The sequence below is a fragment of the Mus pahari genome, chromosome X (assembly GCF_900095145.1).
Source record: "Mus pahari chromosome X, PAHARI_EIJ_v1.1, whole genome shotgun sequence".
Lineage (NCBI taxonomy): Eukaryota > Metazoa > Chordata > Mammalia > Rodentia > Muridae > Mus > Mus pahari.
The window spans coordinates 77,596,943-77,605,117 of NC_034613.1; positions in this window are offsets into that span (position 1 = coordinate 77,596,943).

Below are 8,175 nucleotides of genomic sequence, written 5' to 3' on the forward strand. Positions count from 1 at the left end.
AAAAAAAAAAAAAAAGAAGGAAGGCCCAAGCAAGGATGTATGAATCTCACTTAGAAGGGGAAACAAAAGAGTTACTGGACTCAGATGGAGGAATGGAATTGAGTCTGAGCTGTGACTGGCATGGAATGGACAATCAGGTGTTGGGGGTGGGGGAGAGGATAGAGGACTATAGAGCCAGGAGAATAAATAAAAATAAGTGGCTGGTGTGGTTGGTGAGTGGTGGGCCACATCTAGAGGACATGCTACAGACATTGTGTGTGTGGGGGGGGCACTCCCAGGAATCAATGGGAGTAAGCTTAGCTGAGACTCCAAGCAGTGGGGACATGGAACCTGAAGAAACTTCCTCCTGTAGCCAGGCAGGAACACCATTGAAGAGGTAGGGAAACCAATCTACCCACAAAACTTTTGACAAAAAATCTATTCTGTCTACAAAAAATGCAGGGAGAGAGGCTAGAGCAGAGATTGGGGGAATGGTCAACTAATTTCCTGTTCCAGTTGAGCCACATTCCTTGGCCTAGAACCAATCTCTTGCACACAGGAGTGTAGCATGGATGTCCTCTGAGAGACTCCACCCAGCAGCTTATTTATACAGATGCAGACTCATAATAAAAACAGTGGACAGAGGTTGGGGACTCTTATGGGAGAATATGGGGAAGGATTGCTGCCCCTAAGGGGATAGAAACTCCACCCAAAAACAACAGAGTCAACTAATCTGTATCCTTGGGGCTCTCAGAATCTGAACTACCAACCAAAGAACATACATATGATGGACATAGGTTTCCTTAAATAAGCTTATGTGCAGCTTGGCCTTCATGTGAGTACCAAACAACTGGAACAGGGGCTATATCCCAAACTATTGCCTGTATATGGCATATGTTCTTCTAGCTGGACTGCCTTGTGTGGCCTCATTGGAATAGAATGCACCTAGACTTGAAGACTTGATGTGTCAGGGTTGGGGGTATGTTGGGTCCTGCCCGCCAGCCTCTAAGCATTGTATTGTGCCCCTTGCAGACACGCTAAGAGTTGCTTCCCCGGACGTCCAAGAACACAGCGTCCTCAGACCGCCCACTGTCAACGCCCACTCGTCGCCCGGACCAACCACCAATGTCGTCACTCCTACTCAATTGGACCCGCCTTCTGGACACAGCTCCGCTGAGGTCCGGACTGCGCGCCATTATGCCATTGGGACATTGCAACAATGCAGCACTGAGAGACACACTCAGCAGAGACAATGGGACATGTGGGAGAGGGTTGGGTTCTCCCGCGTGTAATTAATAAATAGTATTCTTTCTTGTAGCTCATCTCTATTTCAGGAAGTTTAGCTCTGCAGTGCGAACCCACCCCAAGGTGTTTTTCTGCCCACGCAGACAAGGCGCCGGTGTGCATGGTGCGGAGAAACATTACAGGGGTATACAAAGGAGGGGCACCAACTGTTCAGAGAAGATGAAGGGGTATGGGGCGAACGATTGTAGGCTGGTGAATAGGAGGGAACAGTGAGTGCAATGTAAATTGAATAGTTATAATAAATGAATAAATCATTAAACAAGCAACCAACCAAACAATGAAACAAATAAATAAGTTCAGGGAAATAAAGAAGTAGTCCACCAAATTGGAAAATCTAAAAGAATTAGATATTTTTCTCCACATATGCCACTTAACAATGTGAAAACAAGATCTAGTAGACAAATTTAATAAACCTATAGTCCCTAGGAAAGAGATACAAAGCATTGTGTTTAAAAGTCTACCAACCAAACAAAACAAAGAAAAGCAAAAACAGCTATGCTGGTCTACTTGGGCAAAAACTCAGCTGCCAGTCCCACAGCTCCTAGAGGAGGCTTCACTCCCATGAGCTCTAGCACAACCATGATCTTAGCATCCCAGAATCCCAGGATCCCAGTATCCCAGTATCCCAGGAGCTTGGTCACACCAGGATCTCAGGGTGTCAGAGGCAGCTTGACTCCCAGAAACTCTGACAAACCAGAATCTCAGGATCACTGGATCCTGGAATTACAGGATCCCAGAGACAGCTGGACTCTAAGGAGTTCTGACTCAACCAGGATTACAGGAAGGACAGGCTCCAGTCAGATATAGCAAGGGCAGGGAGCACTAGAGAAAATCTGATAGTGGGAGGCAAGCATAAGAACATAGGCAACAGAAACCAAGGTTACCTGGCATTATCAGGACCCAATTCTCTCACCATAGCAAGTCCTAGACACACCATCATACCAGAAAAAGCAAGATTCAGATCTAAAATCACTTCTTATGACAGTGGTAGATGACTTTAAGGACACATGTATTTCCCTTAAAGAAATACAGGAGAACACAGGTAAAATGGTAGAAGCCCTTAAAGAAGAAACAAATAAATCCCTTAAAGAATTATAGGAAAACTCAAACAAACAGGCAAAGGAAATGAACAAAACCATCCAAGATCTAAAAATGGAAACAGAAATAATAAAGAAATCACAAAGGGAGACAACTGTAGATATAAAAACCCTAGGAAAGAGATCAGGAGACATAGGTACAAGCATCACAAACAGAATACAAGAGATAGAAGAGAGAATCTCAGGTGCAGAAGATACCATAGAAAACATTGACACAACAGTCAAAGGAAATGGAAAATACATAAAGTTCCTAACCCAAAACATCTAGGAAATGCAGGACATAGTGAGAAGACCAAATCTAATGATAATAGGTATAGAAGAGAGTGAACATTCCCAACTTAAAGGTCCAGTAAATATCTTCAACAAAATTATAGAAGAAAAATTCCTTAACCCAAAGAAAAAGATGCCCATGAACACGCAAAAAGCCTACAGAACACCAAATACACTGTACCAGAAAAAATTCTTCCCATCACATAATAATCAAAACTCCAAATGTATTAAATAAAGAAAATATTAAAAGCAGTAAGGGAAAAAATCAAGAAATATATAAAGGCAGACCCATCAGAATTAGTTCAGACTTCTCACCAGAGATTATGAAATCTAGAAGATCCTAGACAGATGTCATACAGACCCTAAGAGAACAAAAATGCCAGCCCAGGCTACGATGCCCAGCAAAATTCTCATTTACCATCGACAGATAAAACCAAGGTATTCCAAGACAAAACCAAATTTACACAATATCTTTCCAAAAATCCAGCTCTACAAAGGATAATAGATGGAAAACATCAACATAAGGAGGGAAACTACAGCCTAGAAAAAGCAAGAAATCAATCTTTAAAAAAATCAAAAAGAAGATAGGCACACAAATGCTACCTCTAACATCAAAAATAACAGGGAGTAATAGTCACTTTTCCTTAATATCTTTGAAAATCAATAGACTCAATTCAAATATTAAAAACAAACAAACAAACAAACACAGACTAACAGACTGGATACTTAAATAGGACCCAGCATTTTGCTGCATGCAGAAAATGCACCTCAGTGACAAAGACAGACATTACCTCAGATTAAAAGACTGGAATACAATTTTCCAAGCAAATGGTCCCAAGAAACAAGCTTGAACAGCCATTCAAATACCAAATAAAATCGATTTTCAACCAAAAGTTAACAAAAAGGATAAGGAAGGACACTTCGTACTGCTCAAAGGAAAAAATCTACCAACATGAAGTCTCAACTCTGAACATTTCCAAATGCAAGGGCAACCACATTCATAAAGGAAACTTTAGTAAAGCTCAAAGCACATACAACACCCCACACATGTAAGTGGGAGACTTTAAAACCCCACTCTCAGCAACTGACAGATTTTGGAAACAGAAACTAAACAGATACAGAATGAAACTCACAGAAGTTATGAAACAAATGTATCTAACATATTTATAGACATTTCATCCTAAAGAAAAAGAATTTACTTTCTTCTCAGCACCTCATGGTACCTTTCCTAAATTGACCATATAATTGGCCACAAAACAGGCCTCAACAGATATACGAAGACTGAAATAATCCCACACAAATAATAGAAAGCCAGCATTCACGTGGAAGCTGAACAACACTACTCAATGATAACTCGGTCAAGGAAGAAATAAAGAAAAAAATTAAAGACTTTTAGAATTTAATGAAAATGAAGATACATCATACCAAAACTTATGGGACACAATGAAAGTAGTCCTAAGAGGAAAACTCATAGCTCTGAGTGCCTCCAAAAAGAAACTTGAGAGAGCACACACTAGCAGCTTGACAGCACAACTGAAAGCTCTAGAACAATAAGAAGCAAATTCTAAAAATTCCACCAGAGAACACTGATAAACAACACAGAGAAAGCTGATAAAAACCTTCAGCAAAGTGGCTGGATATAAAATTAACTCAAACCAATCAGTAGCCTTCCTCCACTCAAAGGATAAATAGGCTGAGAAAAAAATTATGGAAATTACACCATTCACAATAGTTACAAATAATAAAAAATATCTTGGTGCGAGTCTAAAGAAGCAAGTTAAAGATCTGTAGACAAGAACATCAAGAATCTGAAGAAAGAAATAGAAGGCCTAGGAAGATGGAAAGATCTCCCATGCTCATGGATTTCAGGATTAATATAGTAAAATTGCCTATCTTACCAAAGGCAATCTGCAGATTCAATGGAATTCCCATCAAAAATCTAACTCAATTCATCACAGGGACAGAAAGAGCAATTTTTAAATTCACCTGGAATAACCAAAAAACACAGGATAGTGAAGACAGTTCTCAACATTAAAGAACTTCTGGGGGAATCACCAATCCTGACCTGAAGCTGTGCTCCAAAGTTAAAAACTTCAGGCTATTCATACAGGGGCAGGCAGATGGATCAATGGAATAGAATTGAAGACCCAAAAATAAAACCACACACCAATGAACACTGAATTTTTGAGAAAGAAGCCAAGACCATCCAATGGAATAAAGAAAGCACTTTCAAAAAAAAAAAAAATGTTGCTAGTTCAACTTGTTGTTCGCATGTAGAAGAATACAAATTGTTCCATTCTTATCTCCTTGTACAAACCTCAAATCCAAGTAGATCAAGGACATCCACATAAAACCAGATAAGCCAAAACTAGATCTAGTAGAAGAGAAAGTGGAAAAGAGCCCCGAACACATTTTTACAGAGGAAATTTTCCTGAAAAAAACACCAATGGCTCATGCTCTAAGATCAACAATTGACAAATGGAACCTCATAAAACTGAAAAGATTCTGTAAGGAACTCAAGAGACCCCAGAGAACCATATTAAAAATGAGATACAAGGCTAAATAAAGAAATCTCAGAAGTGGTCAACATTCTTAATCATCAGGGGAATACAAATCAACCTGTAGAGACCACCTCCAGTAGATAGGCACAACCCCACTTGAGGGATGGTGCCACCCACGGATCTCAAAATGGCCAAAGGATAGACAGGACCAAAAAAATGGAACAGAAACTGAACCAAGGCCACCCAGAGACAGCCCAGCCTAGGGATCCATCCAATATGCAGACACCAAACCCCTACACGATTGCTGATGCCCAGAAGTGCCTGCTGACAGGAGCCAGATGTGACTGTTCCCTGAAAGGTTTTACCAGCACCTGACCAATACAGATGCTTTCACTCAAACCCTAAAGAGGTGTGCATTTCTGCGTGGGCAGAAATGCTTTGGACTGGGTTCGTACTGAAGAGCTTAAACATCCTAAAAGAGAATAGGGCTGTGAAAGGAAAAATGAATGCCCTGTCCACTTGCTGATCAGAGCATTTTCGTTTAATAATCGGAGCCTGCCCTTGAGTCCCCTTGAAAACTTTCTCTCTGCTGCGCAGTCTGATCATGAGCAGAGATTTGTATCTGGTAGGCGGGTCCGATCGAGTTGGCGGAGACGACTTAGGTGGGTCTGACAGCACTGCATTCTGGGAGATCTGGGGAGGTTTTCTCAGTAGCAGTTCTGTGTGCCTGTAGGGGACACAATAAAATGTTTAGAGGGAGGGTGGTTAGTGGAGGTGGGAGACCCCAACAAAGAGGGGGAGGAGGAAACTAGGAACAAAAAGGATTGAAAACACTAGGAGAACACAACCACAAAAGCAACTGTACAGGATACAGATGGTCTCACAGAAAAAGAAGCAAAAATCTTGGACCCTGTATGGGTCTGAGCTAGGTCATCTATATATATGTTATGGTTGGTATTCTTGTGGCACACCAAACAGGGGAAATATGGAGTATTTCTGACTATTTTTAATATAACATTTTATTGTTTATTTGGAAATTTAATTAATATACCCCAATGAGATTCACTTTCCAGTCCTCCCTTGTATACCCAAACACATTTGATGCCCCTCAGTAGCAAACAAAAATAAAATAAGAGGAAAGAAAACAATACCAAATTAAAATTGTGTTCGTCATATACTCAGTGGAGTGTGATCTAACTCCCAGAATCCAGGCCCTTATACAAAACTGAGTCCTTCTCTACTCCCACCCTTGTGTCCCACAAAAATCTGTCAACTGTTAAGATTTGTACCTCAGCATTCTCATTACCATTTTTAGATTACTTTTATGGCTTTCTCTCTAGAATGTTCTAATTGTGAGTTGGGATATGGAAGAGAATTTGACACAGGATATTCCTATGTCTCTCATTCTCAACTGTGATTCTGCAGTCTCCAATACTACTGCAAAACAAGCTTTCTTGCCCTTCATATCCAGTGGCATCATGGATCACAGTCTTCCACATGGTTTCTGGTGGCAGCACAGTCAATGAACATCAACATGTCTTCAGGTGGTACCACAGACAATGGACATGCTCATAGCCTTTGGTAGTAACATTGGCCATGGACATAAACACCACCCTTGCTGCAGCAAGGTTATGGACTCCAACATGGACAATTTCAGCAGCACTGACCTCAAATATCAACAGGGACTCAGGAAGCAAACCAGGACATACACATCAACATGGATCTTGGTGGCAGATTGGCCCTCTACCCACAACATGTCTTCAGGTGGCAGCATAGATTAAGGATATCCACATGTCTTTTGGTCTTAACATGGGCCACCGATAGCCACATGGCCTCCAGCTGCAACAGAACTAAGGACTCCAACATGGACCTCAGTTGCAGTATAGACCATGGGACATCAACATGGCTTCAGGTGTCATCACAAGCCACATATGTGAGAACCATAATAATGCCCATGCTCTGTTTTGTGCCTGAGGCTGTGTTGATATCTGTGGTCCATGTTACCACTGGAGGCCCTGGGAAACTCAGTGGTCTGTAATGCCACTTAAATCTTGATTTCTAGGAACTCTGCTGCAGATCAGGGATGTTTGGGAGTCCTTGGTCTGTGCTTCCTCTAGAGACCATGTTGATGTGAATTCAAACATATATACACAGCCTTGTCTTATTGTAACTTATTATGTCATATTCAGATGGTATCTCTGGGAGCCCACTTCTTTTTTGAAAGGAAATTGAGGTGGAGTGGATTTAGGGTAGAAAGGAGATGGGGAAGGGTGTTGTGTTTAGTGGAGGTAGGGGAAACTTCAGGCAGGATGTAATGTATGCAAAGAAGAAAAATCAACACACAATAAGATGTTATTAAGAGTTACCCTCAGACAAGACAACCTGAAAAAGGATTGACAACAGGTCTGTTGCTGCAAGAAGGACAAACCAGAAAAGAGGCCTGAAAGAGGTTAGTACCAAATGACTTGCATGAAAAGGAGACTCCCCAATATATTGTGTTGTTTGCAGGCTTGGCATGTGCCCCAGGGTTTCAAATTTCATGATCTCCCATCATTGCTAGGATGGGCTTTAGTGATGCAGCTGTCTTTGTGTTAATTCTGCTTACCTAAATTTCTGTAAGTTACCCCAATAAATTTCATTGGCTAACAACGTTTGACTTTGGTGGTATCTCTGCTTTGGTCTGCCATTTTCAATATCTGGGGTGAGTAAACTTGTATATGTTGTCTCCTCGGGAAAATTTTAGTCACATATCAGCATTGTTACATAGCTTGAGTCATATGGGAGACAGGGGTCAATGTATGGTGGTTTAAAAGCAAACTGTCTCCACATCATTGGCCCAAGTATTTGAACACTTGGCCCATGTTTGGCCACACTGTTTGAGAAGGGGAGGGGAACTTGAGAAAGTCAAGCTTTGCTAAAGGATGAAGTTCACTGAAATTTGGCTTTGAGCATATAGAGATTATCCAATTCATTCTCTCTCTCTCTCTCTCTCTCTCTCTCTCTCTCTCTCTCTCTCTCTCTCT